Source organism: Lagenorhynchus albirostris, chromosome 8 (assembly GCF_949774975.1).
Source record: "Lagenorhynchus albirostris chromosome 8, mLagAlb1.1, whole genome shotgun sequence".
NCBI lineage: Eukaryota > Metazoa > Chordata > Mammalia > Artiodactyla > Delphinidae > Lagenorhynchus > Lagenorhynchus albirostris.
In genome coordinates, this window is record NC_083102.1 from 28,101,884 (window position 1) to 28,123,361 (window position 21,478).

General features: G+C 42.4%; 1 protein-coding gene across 1 annotated transcript in view; it reads left to right on the forward strand.

Annotated features, from left to right (window-relative positions):
* The first annotated feature begins 16,853 nt into the window (after positions 1-16,853).
* The window catches only part of AASS (aminoadipate-semialdehyde synthase), a 69,660-nt gene continuing 65,035 nt past the window's right edge, over positions 16,854-21,478 (forward strand). The window contains exon 1 of the mRNA XM_060156791.1: positions 16,854-16,919. The gene's annotated coding sequence lies outside the window, so the exon portion shown is untranslated. The remainder of the gene's footprint in view (positions 16,920-21,478) is intronic.

Genomic DNA, 21,478 nt, shown 5'->3' on the forward strand with positions numbered 1-21,478 from the left:
TACAAGGCTGTGTCCTCTCTTTTTTTGCTGTCTATGCCTACAGATACCAAATCCTATCTACAACCTTAACTTTTCTAACTCTAGTCATTAATTCCTAGGTTCCTACTATACATTGTCATTTAGATGTCTTGCCAGAACATTGCATTCAATTCATCTAACCCAGCACCTCAACTCTGCCTACTACTGTATTGGTCACTATCCTGCCATTCTCCCGTTTCCAGTTCTGCCATTTCTATCTCCTCCGTTTTCCAGGCATCTTCAATGTTCTATTGATTCTACCTCTGTACTATTTTTCTCATCAAGATAGGTCTTCCTTTTCACGTCTATGTACTTTTCTTCTGCTTCTGAAGTGCTCCAGGCAGTCTCATGACTACGTCCATGCTGGTAGTCATGAGAACTGAAAAAACATCTCTTCAACTGTCTATGCTTTGATTTGGAAACTTCTTCAGGCCTGCTCTTATTTTTCTTACTTCAAACTTTCTCTTGTATTGGATCCTACTGGTTTCAGATCATACTCTGTCCCTTTTTTCTTCTCTACTACTCCAACATGTGCTCCCCAGGGTTCGCTACCATCTACACAGTCAGACTCTAGTCCCATGCCAATAATTTTATAACTAGGCGATTTATGATAGGTATCAACATACCCCAAAAGAGTTCCAGAAAATTATTTGTCATCACTAGGTTACTTCACCACATGCTTTAACAATAAAAATTCCGTCAGTTAACTCTGAACATTCACCAAGGAGGGGAAGGAAAGGAGGTGTAACTGGTAGCCTGGCATTGAAACTGAGTCCTCCTAAAACCGAATTCCTCTGCCGAGTTTATAATTAACCTCTCTATCCAAATGTTATTCCCTTTCTTGCCTAACACCTGAACACCTGTTCCCCTCAAGACTGAGGATTAGCAAATAAAAGGGGGATTGAAACCAAGCTGGACCCCATGGGACCCTCCCAGGTAAAAAAGCCTTTCCGTGTCCCCCATTTTTAGTTTGTAGGAAAAAGGTTTCAGCCTCCCAGACCTTCCCTGATTTCAAAAGGGTAGAGTTACTAATTAGGAAAGGGAGGAAATGCAGAAACAAAGGAGGAAGAGTCAAGAAACAATAGTGTAGACAAAGCAGCCCTCACCCCCAATTTTGTCTATAAAAACACTTCTCCAAAAACCAGTGAAGAGTTTGGGGTATTTTGAGCATGAGCTGCCCATTCTCCTTGCTTGGCCCTGCAGTAAAGCTTTCTCTGCTCCAAACTCTGATGTTTAGGTTTGTTTGACCTCACTCTGTTGGACAAATGAACTTGCATTCGGTAACAGTTGATGTTGCAGTATAAACATACCATCTGCTAGGGATTGAATTGTGTCCCCCTCAAAATTCATGAGTTGAGGCCCTTAACCCCTAGTACCTCAGATGTGACTGAATTTAAAGATAGGGACTTCCAAGAGGTAATTAAGTTAAAATGAGCTTGTGAGGTGGACCCTAATCCAGTTTAACTGGTGTCCTTATAAAAAGAGGAGATTAGGACTTCTCTGGTGGAGCAGTGATTACGAATCTGCCTGCCAATGCAGGGGACACGGGTTCGAGCCCTGGTCCAGAAAGATCCCAGAAAGATGCTGAGGAGCAACTGAGTCCGTGCACCACAACTACTGAGCCTGTGCTCTAGAGCCCATGAGCCACAACTACGGAGCCTGCATGCCACAACTACTGAAGCCCGTGGGCCTAGAGCCCATGCTCCGCAACAAGAGAAGCCATTGCAATGAGAAGCCTGGGCACCTCAAAGAAGAGCAGCCCCCGCTCGCCGCAGCTAGAGAAAGCCCCCATGCAGCAACGAAGATCCAACGCAGCCAAAAATAAATAAATAAATAAATAAATCTTAAAAAATAAAAGAAAGAGGAGATTAGGACATACAGACAGATACCAGGGATGTGCTTGCACAGAGGAAAGGCTACATGAGGACACAGTGAGAAGTTGGCTATCTGCAAGCCAAGGAAAGAGGCCTCAGGAGAAACCAAATCTGCTGACATTTTGACCTTGGATTTGCAGCCTCTAGAAAATTAATTTCTGTTTAATATATCCAGTCTGTGGTATTTTGTTTTGGAAGCCCTAGCAAACAACATCAATAAAGGCAGTGGAATGCATTCATTGTGCAAGCTGTAAACTAGTATAAATACTAAGATCAGGCTCCAGGTGAAACAGTAGACCCTGGACCAATTTGATAATCATAATGAACAGGGAAAAAAGGAAATTCCTCTTCTCCATTTTCATCTCTTTTTTCCCATTTATTGAGCCAATAATACACATAAGAGTTAGGTCATGCTAATGTTGTTTTAAATATACATATGTTGGAATAAATCTGTTTATCTTTGTAGCAGCAGCAGTAGCCTGAACACAAGCCCCCTCTTTCCTGCTTCGTCTCCCTCACTTCAAATGGACAGTTATGGGGAACAGTAGTAGGTGTCGCTGGTGAGAGGCCGTAAGGGAGATGCAGGAGATGAAGCTTTTTGCCCACTCTTCCTCAAATTTTTCTCTGGCTCTGTGAGATGGATATGAATGGGTGGGAATAAATCCATCCTGGCTGGGTGATGGGAATCCTCTGCAATCTCTTAACATGGTTATTAAACATTTAAAGTCAGCTGTGTGAGAAGCTGGCAGCCAAGAGCTAAAACATATCTTGGGATGGCTTGTCCCATCCTTTATTTCTTTTTTTTTTTTTTTTTAAATAACTTTATTTATTTATTTATTTTTAACTGTGGCTGTGTTGGGTCTTCGTTGCTGCGTGCAGGCTTTCCTCTAGTTGCAGAGAGTGGGGGCTCCTCTTGTTGCGGAGCACAGGCTCTAGGCGCGCGCGGGCTTTAGTTGTGGCCTGTGGGCTCAGTAGCTGTGAGCTCGTGGGCTGCAGAGCGCAGGCTCCATAGCTGTGGCGCCTGGGCTTAGCTGCTCCGCAGCATGTGGGATCTTCCCGGACCAGGGATCGAACCCGTGTCCCCTGCATTGGCAGGCGGATTCTTAACCACTGTGCCACCAGGGAAGTCCCCCATCCTTTATTTCTGAACTATCACAATCAGACCTCTGAATTTTAATCCAGTGGTGTTTCTTCTCCTTCTTCTTCTCCTTCTCCTCCTCCCCCTCCCCCCCTCCTCCTTCAATTTTGACAAGAGCTGCAGATATTCCTTCTGGAGGGGATGTCAGATTTGGGGGGGGTGAAGGACTAGGGAGAAGTCTCATGAGCAGTGAGTATCTTTATTCTATTCTACACACATCTCATCTTGATTATGTTCATTTAGGCAAAATTAGAGAATTGGTTTGCTTTTACCCACTTTCTCCAACCACTTTGATGGTCCCCAATCTCCTTCTTCCCAAGCATTTCATCTCTTCACAATTTTATATTTGATATGCCCTAAGTATGACCCAAACTGTTACTTCATCTGAGCTTTTTCCATCCCCCCCCCCCACCTTTTGCCTCTTAGAACTTCAATTTTACTTTCATTTGTGTACTACTGGTAGTCTTCAAACACCTCTGCTCTTTTCCCACACTTTTCTCCAAAGGTCCTTGTTGACAACTTATAATTTTTCTATTTGTCCATCTATAAATAATTCCTTCAGGATGTTCCAAACACAGCTTCTTCTCCACCCCTGACCCTGGATCTACCCATTTCTTTCAGTTCAGACAGCATGAAGTCTACAGCCTTGGAAATAAATAGATCATCTTGTATAGATGGACTATATTTTCTATTGATTTTGAAGATGAGAGAAGCAAAGTACCTAGAATCAGAGAGGCTGCCACCCATAAAAGATAAAAGCTTTCATGCTTCAGGGCCATTTGTGGCAGGCAAGTTCTATGACAGGAAATTGTATAGAAAAGCAGTCACCTTACTAAAACAAAACGAAACAAAAAACCCCCCACTAGTCCCGGTTCAAACTCACAAATTATTGTTTTTCTGAGAAGAATCATAGCATAGTGGTTAAGAGCATGAGCTTTGGAATCCACCAGGGAATTGACCTAAGTTTAGCTCCTCAGCAGGGATCTGAATGTCTTCACTTAACTTTTCTGAGCCTCAGTTTTCTCAAATAGATTGCAACTACTATTAATATCTACCCCATGTGATACTGTACGGCCTGCATGAGATATTATAGGTTTAGCACTTTTCACAATATCTGGCATATAGGTGTTCAAACATGGTACTTTTCTTATTATCATTTTATTACCATATAATTACCTAATTGTTTGTATTTTATCCCTGTATACATTTATACTTTTAAATTTCTTTCTTGTGTCAGCAAAAACATCAATTGGTCAATCTAAGAAAGAAGAGGAAAATTTTATTCGAGCCAAATTGAGGATTATATCCTGGGTACAGCCTCTCAGAAGTCTCTGAGAGCTGTCCTGTCCATTAGAAGTCGAGGCACAGTTATAAAAATTTTTTTGAGACAGAGAGCTGAACTTTAAATGATGTATTTTTGACAGTTTACACAATCCCAGGTCTGTAAGCACAAAGTGGTGGGTCGTAGTGACCCTTTACAAGATCAAGAAAGAATGTTATCTTTTAAAGAGTTGTCTTGTTGATGCTAGGAGAATGTTGCTATTTATGGTTGAGCAGGTATTTCTGCCAATGGGGATGTTTGGTCGATGCGTAATGCAGATACACAATGCACAGCAGAGGGGAGAGAGAAGGCCAAAGGACAGAGAAAAGTTTTTATGTTTAAATTTTTCTTGTCTTGCCATAAAATACGAATTTTACTTCTCTCTCAAGACTTTCTAAAATATACATTATATTCTTAGATTCTGACCTATACTTTCACCACTTTTATTTCACCGCTCTCTGTTGTTCATACTTCTTTTTTTTCATGGAAACCTTTAAGGTTATGGTTTTCATGTATTTTAGGATCTTTGCAGCATACTTTTCACTGATACCCTATAGAAAACATTTAGGAACTCATTGATTTCCTGTAAGAATCCAACATTTGTGTTTATATAAATAGCTTTCCTACATTCCTGCTTTAAATACATCATCACAAGAATCAGTGTTCTCCATGGAATGAAAGTAACATAAGCCAATCATCAAAATATTGTTAGGAATACTCTGCCAAGAGCTAAGGTAAAAGAAGTCAAGTCCCTAGAATTTTATATGGGGATATTTCTACAAATCTACATATTCTCCATTACGTCTGAGTCTGGAGAAGCAGGTCCTGTGGTTAATCAAAGTCCACATTTGATTATCCAGATAAAATCATTTCAGTGGAAATGGTGGTCTTCAGCCAGGATGCTGAGTCTCAGTAAGATCTTATGTTGGTGATTCTTTAGCTCCTTCAATCACTTATCCTTCTCCTTTCCAAACATTACTCTTCCCAAGCTCTCTACTTCCCACTTCTCCACTCCATTTCCAGGCAAAGTATAATCAGTGCCGTTAAACTGAATTTCCATCCATCAGTAGCAGAGCTCTATAAGTTCTCCAAATGAAACACATTAGCATCCGTAAATATTGCTTAGTGTTTACATTACACTGTATTTTAACATTATTTACATGGATAACCCACACCCATCATTCCCAGTCTTACAAGCCATCATAACAGGTCACAAAAATTCAACAAAGAGAAGAATGTCAGTTCCAAGGACCGTTGACTATTATAAGGATAAGAGTTGAGTATCCGTTAGTGCCAGGAGATACAGAAAAAGTCCAGATATGCTCTGGTAATTTTGTTTGCTCCAAATGACATTAGCAAACATGTAGAGTATTATTGAAGAATATTTCTAGTTATAATTATATCAAATATAATTTATAATCAGTTATTTCTAAAACTGATAAATTCCATTGTAACAAAATTGCATCAGCAAGTTATTCAAACTCATTAAACCTCAGAAGGAAAACACAATCAAAGTACAATAATTATAAGGCATGTTGGCATTTGCCGAGTAATCTTTCCATTGAGAAGTAGATTTAGATAGTGGTGTCCCAGGCCTCTAGAACAGAGAGACTTACATACACATGTTCATTTAGTCTTTTATGCTAATTGATTTAGAGGGATAAATATTGATATGTTTGCTCTGTAAAGATTTTAAAACCTTCTCAACCTTAACTGTTATAATTCAGGAGTTATAACTTAAAAAACAAGTTGTTTTTTAAAAGATGTCAGTGTGACCAAGTATGCTGATTATTATCTGAGCGCTACATCACATCCATCCTCCAGGTTTCTAACTTGTTCTGTGCCACACCCAGGAGGCTGACTTCTGTGGATTGCAACCCTAGGGTTTGCCCTAAGATTTCCTGTTGAGTTGGGTTGATGAGATACTCTGGCCAAAGTTTGGAGCATGGGAAGAAAACTATGCCAAGGGACTCTGAGTGAGCTATCTTTTTTCCTGCTGTGACCCTGGCTGATACTGGTCTCAGAAGTGATCCTCAAAATGGGAAGCTCAGGTTGTGATGGTCACGTATTTGAATGCATAGATACCCTCCTTGTTGGGAGGAAAGGAGATGTAATAATATCACATTACTCAGATTATCGTTAAAGGCGGCATGTGATGGAGTTAGAGGGAGAGAACAAAGTAGTGAGGGACCAAATAGTCTTTCACTTAGTTGCTATGGCAACCATGGGGTGGATTGAGGAATGGACTGGACACTGTCTACTCTGGAGAGTATACATAAAAGATAAACCTAAAGTCTAGAATTCCCAGTTCAAAACACTAGTCAATGGAAAACTCCAGTAGCTCAATAAATCAGAAACACCAAGGCCTCAGATTCTGCAGGCAAGAATTTTTAGGTAACCCTACTAGATAAAGAATTCTGTTCAGTAAAGATGCTGGTGGAGAGTGAGGGAATGAGTGCTAATACACGGAAGCTCTTGTTATCAGTTTAGATCTCGTAACCAACTACAAAAAGCTTTGCAGCAGTTTTAAATTAATTGTCTCCCCCCTTTCCTTCTTACGTTTTATGAAGAGTGCTAATGGAGGCTAACATCACAGTTTAGATTCCAGTGGTGGGAAGCGTGACAGAACTGACATCACTCAACAATGACGCTATGACTGATGATATTTTGTGTTTCTCCTGTATGGGGGTCACAAGTTCTTCATCTAGGCAGAGGTCAAGAGTAAAAGCTGAGTAGCAAAAGGAATGGACTGTATAGGTTATTCTCTGTTTGCATACCCCCACGTCATACCTTGATCCATACCATGCCCTTTACCTTCTGTGCGTCAGACACTGACCTCTATGGATTACATTACCAGACTGCCCTTGCCCTTTGGCTTCCAGCTGGGTTTAGCCAAAGGGAGACAGCGGCAGGGTATTGGCAGATGAAAGGAGAAGCATGTTGGGTTATTTATTCCCTCTGCACTCTTACATTTGCTTGGCCACAGTTTGGGCAGTGGCTGTGTTCTATAGCTAGAGCTTCTGTCCTTCAGTTCCTCTTCTATGGCTCCAAACTTTTTCTAGGCTCTGGAAACACTATTTCCCATTCTTGTGCCTTCAGTTGTGACGTAGCAATGATTTCTCACTCTTGCTGATCCCTGAGTGTTTCACCAAGACTTGCCCATACCGCTTTCATGGAACTCTCTCAGTTACAGCCTTTGTGTTTGCCATTTCTTTCCTGCTAGTACATTGATACACCACGGAAGGAAGGACACATTGAGAGGGACTAGGTAAGGACAGCCATTGGCAGTGGGATGCAGCTACAAGTAGTGGAGAAAATGCAGCTAGGAAGGCAGAGTAGAGAGTACAGAGAATATGGGCACAGATAACGGTATTCTAGATGAGCAATCAGCATTACACAGTCATAGCAAGGGGTAGTGGTGTGAATTGCTAAGCATGAAGGGTAAGGGAGCCAAGAATCCAAGAGAAGGTAGTCTTTGGGAGAACCTGCTAGCCAAGTGGACAAAATAAGGGAATCAGGATTTTCAGGTGTCAGGGCTTCAGGCACCAGAATTTTCACCTCTCTTTGGGACTTGGCAAGTGTACAGAAAAGCTTCAGTCTCGATGACTCAGTTCCTGAACAGATTATCAAACACTGGTTCATTTACTTCATATAGTAGTTTGTTTGTTCATCCACTCACCAAATGTGTATTGAACTCCGTTTATACTGTAGGTCCTGAGTTGGATACCAAGGATATAAATGTGAATGAGATCTATTATCTGGCCTCATGGGGATCACAACTTACCAGGAGCTGAAGACATGTGTGAATGTAATTGTAGTACATGGTCACTAAACATCTTTACCTCGGTATATGCTGCAGGTACCTCACACCAAATGTGCATGAAACTTTACTCATTATCTTCTAAGAAAGCACAACACTGCTCCACTCCGCATTTCACGACCAGCACTGCTGCCACCTCGTCTCAGGGAAACATGATGTGGCTCTTTTTAATTAAGGCATTTGTTTATCCCTTGGTCCCTTGGACTTGGTCATTCTTTTTTTTTTTTTTAATTTATTTTGTATACATTCTTTTTTTTTAAAAAAATAAATTTATTTATTTATTTAATTTATTTTGGCTGCATTGGGTCTTCGTTGCTGCGTGCGGGGCTTTCTCTAGATGCAGCGAGCGGGGTCTACTCCTCTTTGCGGTGTGCAGTCTTCTCATTGCGGTGGCTTCTCTTGTTGTGGAGCACGGGCTCTAGGCGCATGAGCTTCAGTAGTTGTGGCAGTGAGCTTCAGTAGTTGTAGCACGCAGGCTCAGTAGTTGTGGCGCACAGGCTTAGTTGCTCCGCAGCATATGGGATCTTCCTGGCCCAGGGCTCGAACCTGTGTCCCCTCCACTGCACCACCAGGGAAGGGAAGCCCTGTATACATTCTTACTGGAGCATTTTCTTGCTTGTAAATCTGATGAACAGCCAAGGTTGAGCACTGCTGCAGAAGATATAAATTCATCTTAAACTGAGATCAAAATTGATCCTTAAAGAATGGAGTGAGCTGTATCTTGTGGGGTGTGTGTGTTTGTGTGTGTACAATTCATCTTAAACTGAGATCAAAATTGATCCTTAAAGAATGGAGTGAGCTGTATCTTGTGGGGTGTGTGTGTTTGTGTGTGTACAATTCATCTTAAACTGAGATCAAAATTGATCCTTAAAGAATGGAGTGAGCCGTATCTTGTGGGGTGTGTGTGTTTGTGTGTGTACAGGAAGGCGAAGAGTCCAGTATTTCTTGCTAAGTGTATTTACGGAGCTAGTGGTCCTTGTTGGAGATGTCAAAGACACAGTGTGACTAGTTGTTCAGCCAGGGATTCTCAGGATGATGTTATTTGCTAGAATCTCCACATTCAAGCTCCCTCATTGTCATCAGCACTTTGGGTTCTTAGAATGGGCCCTGAATTTTCAAGGCTCTAATAATCCATCGTGAATTCTTTTCTTAGTATAAATAAGAATTTATTCTTGTACTTAATTTTGAATTTATAATTTTGTCTTTTTTATTGAAGGAAGTCCAACAGATGATATCTCGGGCTCCCCCACATCTGGATCTTCTCCTGTGTCTCTAACGCAGGGATATGGACACTGCTGGCCTGAGCAGAGGATTCTCCTTCATAGGTAAGACTCTGTTCACCTTTTTTTTCGATTCCATGCATCTCACAGCTCTGGGGTTACCATATCATTGCTTCAGGCAGGAAACAAGCAATTAAGTTACAGTTTGTCTACATTATTGTATCCCATAGAGATCTTGAGAGGATAACAGGATCTCCTGAAAGAGACCTGGAAAATTCCTTAGTACCTTCAGCGATTCATTTAAAAACAATTTCTAAAGTTGGCCGCTCTTCTCTCCATTTTGGTGCTGGTCATCTGTTTCACCTGAGGGTGATACTTTTCTGACTTTTTTCTCACATTGTCAGATTAGTGTGCCATGTACCATGTATAATAATAACAATAATACCATTTTCAAGATAGTACTCACCAATTCTCTGATATGCTTTTTATCAGTCTACCTAATGAAGAAACATGGGTTACAGAAGACTTGTCTGAGATGAAGTGGTTAAAAATGTTTGTTTCCACCATTCTCTTTTCATATAGGCATTTTTGTAAATGAAGTATTCTTGCTAAATGAGTCTGTAGAAACTGCAGGTATAAGGGTGTTTCTCCAAAATCCATAGGCGTAGGTCTTTTAAAAGTAGAATCAACCAGCTTCAGTGTACCTGTATTTCAAATTGATTTTAGAGCTCACAGTGAAGCTGTAGCTCAGCTTAATTTTCTCTAGACCTTTAGAGAAAACAGTCTTTGGAAGATCAATCTAAAGAAGTGACCTTGACTTTGAATTCCTGCCTATGCAGTTATGGTATATTTCTACCTTCTTTATTCATTGCGTGATTTTATTTTGTTTTGTGTCCTAAGACAGTGATACATGAGCAATCACCACAACATTGGGGGGCAATCTAGCTCTTTGGTGGATTAAGGCTGTTCCTAAGGGCTTCCGTAACAAAGTGCCAATGACTGGGGGGCTTAGAACAACAGAAATGTATTGTTTCATCGTTCTGGAGGCCAGAAGTCCGATATCAAAGTGTTGGCAGGGCCATGGCCCCTCCGTAGGCGCTGCAGGGAGAATCCTTCCTTGCTTCTTCAAGTTCCTGGTGGCTTCTGGGTTTCCTTGGCTTGTGGCAGCATAACTCCATCTTTGCTTCTGTCTTCTTCCCTTCACGTGTCCTTTTCTTTTAAAGACACTTACAGTGAGTTTCCCACCGGAAACAAATATGATCTCAACTTGATTCTTTCCTTCGTTATACCTGCAAAGGCTCTACCTCCAAATAAGGTCACATTTCAAGGTTCTGGGTGGACATGAATTTTGGGGGACATCATTCAACCCATTACAAAGGCCACTGAATTCCATTAGGTGGTAGGAACGCAGTTCCCTTCCTGACAAGGGAGATGGTATTTCGCTGTTGTGGGCTCAGCAGATGGCACAGCCAGGCTCCCACCAGCCATGGAGCTTTCACGGCAGCCAGGATGCTGACAGGAAGCCGAAGATGTAAGCAGGCAAGGCAGCCTGTGCCCAAGAAAGAGGGGGGAAGAAGCAGAAGTGGTTTCTAGCAGGAAAAGATTTCTTGAACTTAATTCCTTCTTAAAATTCAATAGAGGTGTTCTGAGATGTGGGTGTTATTCCCCAAACCTTTGACATATTTGTCCTTTCTGAAACCCTTTTGTGTCCTCTGTGGCAGCTCATCCTCCTGTCTCCTTCTCATGGGACTTGCATGCAGTGAGTAAACTTTGCTGTAACCCTTCTGCTGCTGGCCTCTCACCTTCCACTCACTTCATTCTTTATCCTTGTTTTCTCCACTCTTCCTCATTTTATTCTTTTTTTCAGTTGCCTGTTTCATCCACGGTCTAAATCCATTACTTTCACAAAATTGCACAGATCCCTCAGGGCCTAGTGGGTGTAGGGCGGGCAGGGGACACCTGAGATTCCAAAGACAGAGCACAAGTCTTGGACTCCTAAGAGTTTATTCATTGTTGTGGTGTTTGTCTCAACACATCCTTGGCATTGTAGGCATTTAGCTTCTTAGGGTAGGGAAAGTGGTTATTTAAACTATGTTTATAAAATAGCTAACAAATATTTGGGGTTAACCTGTGTATATAGGCCCAGGCAGTACTCTCTTTACGGAGTAAATTCTTGTCTTCGGGCTTTTGCCTTTGTTTTGTTTTAGGGGGTTGGGAGTCGTTCGTTCAATAATGATAAATAATAATGCCAGACAAGCCCGTGCCTGTCATGGGCAATGTCCATATTATTACACCATTCAGTGAGAACATCTTCCTTTGATATTCTTTCTCTCTTCCTTTCCAATTCTATTACCTTTGTTTCCGAGGAGCTATACAGATGGCAGTGATCATGAGAGTCAGTTCAATGTCAGGGATACTTTCTCTACTTGACTTCCTGCTTCCTGATGAGACCTTGTCTATGCTGAGATTATTTTTCCTAGCTGCTACTTCTTACACTGCAAAAAACAATTTTTATATTCTTTTCTCCTTCCTATGTCTATAGTGAGATGACAACAGTAAAAGATTGGTTTCGTTCAGTCCCTAACCCAGGTTAGGACTAGAGTGAGAAAGTCCTGACTCTCCTACCTCCTCCTCCTGGCCTGCTGGTTGTCTCCAGCTCAATTACACTTGCAGTTACTCCAGAAAAACTACACTTGTATTTTATTTTTGCTTTAAATACTTCCTCCCTCCTTTCTCCAATCTTTTCTCAGTCCTTTAAGACATCTTCTCTTTTGAGATTTTCATGCAAATGAGGCTGAGAGGAGGAACGCTGGATTTTCTTCCTCGATCTGAATATATTAGATCCATTATTGGTCAGGGAGATATATTCCACAATCTGCATCCCCAGTACAATGCTTGTATTGTCATGGCATAAAATTGTCACTCAATCTATAAAATGCATTGTTGTGTAACTGAAAATTTAGAAGTCCTGGTAGACTTACAATAACAGTTACTAAGCAGGTGATGATGGACAGCAAACCTGTCCAGTGAGTTATGTTTGCATAAGTAACTCTCGAGGGAGATCATGGACGCTTGGGGACTTTGTGAAACCAACAAATGTTGACCCTGGAAATGCCAGGGGGCTTGGGATTTTCTTAAAATTTTTTTTCAGGAAGGCTCCCTAAGGACTGGTAATGGTAGAGGAGGTGAACTAAAAATTAGTTTTCTCTGCTTCTTTCTTCTGAGGGTGGGGGGAAAATACAATCCCCCAGGACATCACTGTCTCCACCCAGAACCTGTTTGCAGGAATTGTGATTTTTCTGTGGGTGGTTCCTGTTCTTATCTTACCTAATCAGATTTTTAAATTCCTTGATAGTAAAGAAGGTGTGTTTCATTCCCAAGATAATTTGGGAGTTAGGCAACAATAGTAATTGTCATTTAGAAACTTTTCTTTCCTAAACTACTTCTTATTTTATACAACATGACTTTGTACTTCCTGTCTGTAAGAAAGTTCTATTTATAATAATCAAATATTTTATTAGGGTGGGCTGATATAGGTGATATTGTGAAATTTGCTGTTCATGTGAGAGATATAAAGTCTTGAGAGATCGAGAGAACAAATGTCCACCTCTTGGGACTTCCCTAGTGGCGTAGTGGTTAAGAATCTGCCTGCCAACACAGGGGACACAGGTTTGATCCCTGGTCCAGGAAGATCCCACGTGCCGCAGAGCAAGTAAGCCCATGCGCCACAACTCCTGAGCCTGCGCTCTAGATCCCACGAGCCACAACTACCGAGCCCACGTGGTGCAACTACTGAAGCCTGCGCGCCTAGAGCCCGTGCTCCGCAACAAGAGAAGCCACCGCAATGAGAAGCCTGTGCACTGCAACGAAGAGTAGCCCCCGCTCACCGCAACTAGAGAAAGCCCGCGTGCAGCAACGAAGACCCAAAGCAGCGAAAAATTAAATTAAATTAATTAATTAATTAAAAAATAGAACAAATGTCCACCTCTTTTCTCTTTATGGCAAAGTTCACTTAAGATTAAAAATGGGTTCTGCATACAAAGAAAGGAGAGGGGAGGAGGAGACAGAGTAAAACAGTAAACCCCAATGATAGCTCATGTATCCTGAGAATGTGCGTCACTTAATCTTCTTGAGAACATTATGATGTTTGCCAATGTCCTGGTGGGGGAAAATGACTTACTAGGGAGTTGGCAAAGGAGGGATTAAGTCTAGGTCTGGCTCACTCCAGTGCTCTCATGCCTGACTACTACCCTCATGGCCTCTCAGGAAGAACAAAACCAAAGTAAGGAACAACGAGGGGAGAGAGAAAGCCAAAGAATGTGGGAGAAAGAGAGGCAGCTTGAGTGGCCTAGAATCAACTTTCCAATTTCAGGAGTATTGGCTCAGCACCCCACGTAGGTGGAAGAAGAATTCTCCTATATTGAAGGAGTCTGAGGGGTTGACTGCCAAAGTTGACTGTGGAAGCACTTGGGGTGTATCCAAGACTTGTTTTTCTTGCATCTGTTGTCTCTTTTCATTGTGAAGAAATTTCTGAGAACTGTCACACTTATTACAACAAATGTCACTACGATGAAAAACATTTGAATCCCTCATTTTAAGGAACAGGTTTTCTCATGTGCATATTTTGCAAAATTCTTGAATGCCATAAGCATTTGAGCGGTAGTTTGGAATTAAAAGGAAGGATTCTTTTTGCCAGGTTAATGTTTCATCGGCAGGTCAGGAGTGCATGGGATTTCAAAATAAAGCAAGAGAGAGGCTAACGGAGCATCCTAGTCTCTCGGTGGAGTCACCGTAATCCAGGACCCTTTCCTGGCTTTGCCCATTAAGGGATGTAATTTTGATAGTTTTCCTACGAGTGTTCAACCATTTGCAGAGTAATTCACAGTGACCAATCATTCATTTAAACAAGCATTTGCTGAATACCTTTTGTGCTGAATACGTTCCTTTGAACCTTGTAGAACTTCTGCCCCTTTCTGTACCTGCTCTGTCCTTGAGGGACTGACCTTTATGGACTGTACCAAGCCTCAGGCTTTCCTTGGGCTCAATTTGTAGAAGGCACTAGCAGGAGAGGGGAGGGCAGGAGAGGGAAGTAGGGTTATTCATTCCATAGGCAGGGCATCTGCAAACTGTGACCCTCGATCCAAATCTAGCCTGCAATTTATTTCTATAAATAAAGTTTTATTGGCACACAGCCATGCCCATCCATTTAAGTATTGTCTATGGCTGCTTTTACTCTCCAAATGTCAGAGTTGGGTAACTGTGACACAGACGTAATGGTCTGCAAAGTCTAAAATATTAATTTTCTGTCCTTTACAGAATAAAGTTTATTGACCTCTGCCTTAGGTAACTCCCTCTCTGGGCAGGGTTATTGATTCCTTAGGCATCTCCATGCCTGTCAAAAGTCACCACTGTCAAGTGGCCCTCCTATAGCTTCAGCTACACCACAGCTAGAGCTCTTCCTGAGTTCTGGTAACTGTCTCTTCCCCTGGCCCTATCAAGGCCTACAGGTATTCTCACTATGGCTAGCCCTGGGGTGCATCACCATCTTTTGTTGCCCTTTTTTATCCCTGTACCCACTCTCTTAATGTCTCCTAATTTACCCCGTTGGAATTACAGAGAACCACAGATAAGTAAACAGCATGAGATTCTGGGAAAATGAAGAATAATTGCCTGTTTCTTTAGCTAAACACTTGGCAGAGCACTTTGGCCATCATCTTGCTTTATCCTCATAATGACCCCATGAAGTAGTTCCTATTATTTTCCTATTAGCAGGTAAGGAAACCGAGGCCTTTTTGAAAACTGAGTAACTTGTCCACGATTTCTACCTTGAGGGGAAAAAGTAAGGATTCTGATCCAGGCTCTTAATCCTTAGGAGATAACAAAGCACAGATTGTGGTTCACTGTTCTTTTCAGGCTGGTGCTGCTGTTGAAATAAAGCTGAGATGGCTGATTTTGGCCATATCTTGAAGGAACTCACACATTGTGTGAAAGACTTTGGGCTAAATAGTCTAGGCATGACTCACTAAACAGATGTGTGTATCTCCTGGAAAAAAGTTTTGAGTTCACGACTATCACACTTGTTTAGTGATATGCACTTTTCAAAGTGTTTTCACAGCCTCATAACAAGCCCGTGAAGCCAGATGACAGTTCTTAGAACAGTTTCAGAGTCCAGCAAACCGAGACTGAGATGTAAACTTACTGTATCCACATCCAATGAATATTAAGAATTCATGCATATGTGACAAAGTCCAATGTTCTTTAAAAGTCCTGGCTAAATGGCCCTAGAGGGTCAGGGGGAAATGCATTTTGTGAAGACTAGCCTCAGCACTAGAGGCAGAAAAAAACACTTGAAGTCCATCTGTGGGCTTCCTAGGGAATCAGTGGCCAGAGGATAATATTCCTTTCTGTTTTTGTAACTTTCTCTAACACATACTTTTCTCATACTGCCACAGATGTGTTTAACTATTAAATGCTCATGTCAACGATCTTGAACCTAGAACATTTTTATAAACTCCACTCATATCTCCAATTACAGAGAAAATGAGAAGGTTCTCTGGAAGCTGGGGTTTTCCTCTGTATCTTTAGCTTTACACATGCCAAATCATATTCCTAACCACTCCTCTAAAGCCTTCCCTTCTTGCTGTGTTTTACTGCACTGTTCTTGATATCACCAACTTCCTAATCACCACTTAGCCAAGCCTGAAACACCAAATTTGTTTCAGTTCTTCCTCTAGCCTGTTAGTCTTACTGGTGGTGTTGACTCTGTCCTTTTAAATCCCTTTACTATCACTTTTACTTGACCCCCTTCTATACACTATCTAGACCATATTCCCTTAAGTGCACGACTCTGATCATCTCATTGACTTGAGCAAAAAGCCTCTGGGGCTACACACTATTCATAAAAATGAAAATTCATTATTCAAATTAGTAAATTCATTAATGAACATTAATATTCATTGGATGTGGATACACAACACTTAATTTCTCAGTCTTAGTTTGCTGGACTCTAAAATGGCCTTAAGAAATGTCATCTGGCTTCACAGTCTTGTTATGAGGCTGTGAAAATGCTTTGAGAAGTGCATATCGCTAAGCAAGCGTGATATACATGAAACGGAAACTTTTTTCCCAGGAGATACACGCATCTGTTGAGCGTGTAATGTCCGGACTATTTTCGTCCTTCTCCGTCTCCGCCCGTCTCCTGCTATGGACAGTTACAAACTTGGTCAATAACAGTCCTGGAAGGACGTGACGCCCCCAGCTAAGGACGTAGGTCAGAGATCTAAAAGGCAGGAGGATTTTCGGGGAGGAGCAGGGGCAGGGCATGACCTAGCACCTAGCAGCGCCGCGGATTGGTGGAGGAGAAGGTTGTTCCCTCAGGGCGGGCGCTGATTGGCTGCGGAGGAAGAGGCATGACTTCCGAAGTTGAGCAAACACCTCCTCCTCAAGGCCCCCATCCCAATTTCTGCTGGGAATTCGGATCCTACTCAGCCCGGCCCCGGGAGCGCAGAGGCGGCGGGGACCGGACGAGGTGAGCAGGGGGAGGGTGCCCGGAGGGGCTGAGCAGATGGGCGGTGGGCTCAGCCTGTGAGAAGGATTTGGAGATCGCCGGCGGGGCTCTGCCAGTCCGCCGGGCGGTGCTGGCGAGCTCTGCCTCCCCCTCCCCGCGCCGCTGGGGACCCGGGAGCTCCGCGGACTCCGGCCTTTGCCGGGACGAGCGTACGGAAGACGGTGGCGAGCGTTTGGGCCTCCTCGCCAGGCCTCCCCGCCTAGCGTTTCTCTGCACGCGAGGGCTGGGAGGTGGGGCGCAGCGGGCGCGGCTCCGGAGTTTCTGTATAGGAAAGAGAAGGCAGGGGATGGCAATTCGGATTTCTTTCTTGGCGAGGGATGAGGTGGGGAGCGGTTGCTGGGGAGTAAAGCATTGGTATTGAAGCTGTAGAGCAAACCCTCTGTTAATTCTTGGACTGTGTGCTTATTTAGATAGGCAGCTGTGGGAGGTGGTTGACGGAGAGGGGGGCCTCCCCGCGCCCCCCGGTCCCCCCCACCCCGATTTCTTTCGGCGCATCTGAACTGCGGAGACCCCGCAGGGGCTGTGCGGGCCAATGTGAGCGTTTGCGCGGGGAGGAGGCGCTGTTAGAAGCAGTTATCTACCCTGTTTAATTCAGTGGGACTAAATGGCCTGACTACTTCTGGAAGAAATATGCTGTTTAGGCACTGATTTTAGGAGAGCGGGAGTGGGTGTGGTGAGAGGGAGAGAGTGTGTTTAGTAACTCTAACAAAGATGAACATTTTTTGATATTGTGGGTCGTCAGCTATCTTAATGTGGAAAAGGCGTAGCTGTTATTACGCCGACCTAGCTATGCACGGGACCGAACCATCACTGATTTTGACACGTGGCTTTCATATACTTTATATTGGAAGAAAAAAAAAACCAAGAAACCCATGGCACTTGGTGTGGACGCTTCTGTGTGTGTGTGTTTTGTAACTTGAACTCCCCCCCCCCCTTTTTTAAAAAATAAATTTATTTTTGGCTGTGTTGGGTCTTCGTTTCTGTGCGAGGGCTTTCTCTAGTTGCAGCGAGTGGGGGCCACTCTTCATCGCGGTGCGCGGGCCTCTTACTACCTCGGCCTCTCTTGTTGCAGAGCACAGGCTCCAGACGCGCAGGCTCAGTAGTTGTGGCTCACGGGCCCAGTTGCTCCGCGGCATGTGGGATCTTCCCAGACCAGGGCTCCAACCCGTGTCCCCTGCATTGGAAGGCAGACTCTCAACCACTGCGCCACCAGGGAAGCCCCCCCTTTTTGTTTTTACTATAAAGCTGAGGGAACCTAGGGCCAGACTACCTTCTAGCCATGTAACCTGGTGGCCCTTCTGCAAAATGAGCTAGGACGACAAAGGTGAAGCCAATGTCCCCAAGTGACTTTCCCACTCTCCAGAAAATCATATTTGTTATCAGTCTCACTTGTTACTGGTGACAGCGTCATCAGAATTTTGATTTATTTGTAATTGAAAAATTTCCCCCTTTACTAATTAATCTTCTATTTAATCATTAGCAGATTTTGGTTCAGGACTTTGGAAGTGATCTTTGGTATGTAACCAATGCCAATTTAACAAAAAAGTTTTCATTTTTCCGAATATTCTTTTTCTAATTTTCTCATAGAGATAACATTACAAACAGTGGCAAGTTTCTTTGATGAGGCCACAAAAAAATTCTATGGAATTCATGGAATCACGGAAATGCTGTACATTTGGAATGGGAAATAACCAACAACATTATTACCGTGTTCACAGAATTAAGGTGCAACCAATTATAAGATGCATCCCCATTTTGGGGATGCTAAAATGTGAAAAAACATGTTTTAAATTTGGTGAAATACAGTATTAAAATGATAACTTATTTTTCTTGAACACTCATGCCTAAAGGGTGAAGGTAAAGAGAAGGTTTACTGGGCTTCTAAAAAAATAAGAAAGGGGAGGGATTAATATGGAGCCATTGTGAAGGCCTTCCCACGGTGTGACCCAGAGTATGGAAAAGTGGTGTCTTCTGTCAGTGGTGATGGTTGTGCTCACCTTATTTTAAAATAAATTTATTTATTAGTTTATTTTTGACTGCATTGGGTCTTCGTTGCTGCACGGGCTTTCTCTAGTTGCGGCGAGCGCGGGCTACTCTTTGTTGTGATGTACAGGCTTCTCATTGTGGTGGCTTCTCTTGTTGCAGAGCATGGGCTCTAGGGCACTTGGGTTTCAGTAGTTGTGGCACGCAGGCTCAGTAGTTGTGGTGCATGAGCTTAGTTGCTCCGCGGCATGTGGGATCTTTCCGGACCAGGGCTTGAGTCTGTGTCTCCTGCACTGGCAGGCGGATTCTCAGCCACTGCACCACTAGGGAAGCCCCTGTGTTCACCTTTGAGGAGTGGGCAGGCTTGCAGCCTTTTTGTTAACATTTACTGAGTGTTTATGGCATGCAAGGCAGTGCTCAGCACTTTATGCCTACTAGCGCAAATAAACTTCACAATAGCTCTAAAAGGTAGATAGTATGATTCCCATTTTGCCGATGAGGCACAGACAGGTTAAGTTACTCACCGAGGTCATAGAGTAAGTGGGAAGCTGAGGAACCCAGGCCATTTGTGGAAGAGAGGAGTCAGAATTCCTTTGAGGTACCCCCTCCTGTTTTAAGCTCTGGGCTCCTGGTCACTGCAGTTAATCCAGGTAATTTAAGTGAATATCCTGTCTTCCTCCATAGTGTTTTTGGTATTTTTGTCTCCCTGTTACTGTACTTTACCTGGATCTTCATGAGTCAGAGTGCCTATTTATGTTCTAAAATTCTAATGCTTTTGTAATGCACAGTGCCTAGTCACTACTATCCTTAATAGAATCAGTACATCAGAGCTGAAAAGGACTTTAGTATTATATTCCAGTCTGGATTAGGAAACTGAAGTCAGGTAAAGAGCCCCATATCTAGTTAAATGTCTCAGCAACCAGGTCTGGATTTTGCTACCATTTTTATTTGTATTTCAAAATATTCATTGGTTTATGAGATTTCAGCAAGAGATTAGATCTTTTGTGGGGCATTGTTGGAGGGATGGGAGATATGAATTCCTGTTCTTATTCATCAGTCTATTTTGTTTTCTCTGCTACATTGGTCTTTATGACATTCATTTAAATTTTCTCATTTATTTCTTCATTCTTGCGCAAAACACTTGAGTTCTCCTATGGGGCAGTCACTGGGAATACAGAGCTGAGGAAAACACAATTCATTTCTTCAAAGAATTTAGAGTTTAACAAAGAGACAGACAAATATGCAGATAAACATTTTGGATCAGACTCCAATTCAGAGCTAACTTTGCATTCCATCTCAGTGAAGCTACATTTGTGGGCTAGAGACCGGGAGACTCATAGGTCTTATGTCTTTGGATGACTTTGAGTAGCTTATAGGCTTGAGAACATATGAATATTCTTAGACCAGATTACTTAGCACTAATAAGCACTCCCCAAGTCTGCTTGTTTTTACTTCTAGCTAACTATTTTGTAAGGAGTTTAATATTAAAAGAATATAGCTATGCAACAGGAAATAAAAGTATGGAGGACAGGGTTGCTGCATACCCAAGCCTCGTTCTAGCAAGCCTTGGGGTTGGGAGGTATTTGGATTAGTTCTAGGCCATCACTGGGTGTTCTATTAATTTGGAACGCTTTTGGACCTCTACAGGATTATTATGGTCTGGATGCCAAATATGTTGTGTAGGCCAAGACTCATGGCCATGCAGCTGCCTACCCTTATTTATAGTACCAAGGCTTCCTGGGAAACCATGGCTTTTTAAATACACTTGCACTTTTTGAATAAACTGGAAGTATGGATATAAAACATTTGCATTTCTCACTCATTATTTATTTTAGTCAGCTCAAGGCTACTCCATCCTTAGTGTCTCAATATTTAACCAAGATGTATGCCTGATCATTTGCAAATAACTTGGCATTGAGAAATCTCCCCATGTAATTGGATGGTTTTAGTGTGAGTCACTGAATTATGTTCTAGTGGAATTATTTCAAAGATCTAAAATATAAGGACAAAGAGCACATCTCTGACTTTGGGGGCTATAGACAGATGATTTGGCCTTAAAATTTCTTTAATACTGAATGTGTAATCCTTTTGACATGTCTCAGTGGAAGCACCAGAAATTAGAAGGGGCCAAGCCTAACCCTTTTTTGTACTTAAGCTCTTGTGTTTGCTTGCACATTGTTCTGGCTTTGGTAGGTGGTTTGTAGGTTTAAAAAGTTTTCTGTTTAGGTTGATAGTATGGAAAGGATTGAAGAGACTTAAAAGATTTTTGAACATTCGATGGAAGGATAAAAAGCTCTCTGTAGATCTCAGCTTTCTTCATCCACCTACCACTCTAGGGTTACCACTCTAACCCGTGAAAACCAGCGCAAATCAAGTACTCTGTTTTCTGGCATAAGTACTACCTGAACAATAACAGATAAATGTAATCTGATCCAGTTACATTTAAAAGTTATACCAACCAAAGAGCAGACTGTTTTATTATGATTCATCCATAGATGCTTGGAAAATGCTGTTTATGAAACATGGGAAATCCCATA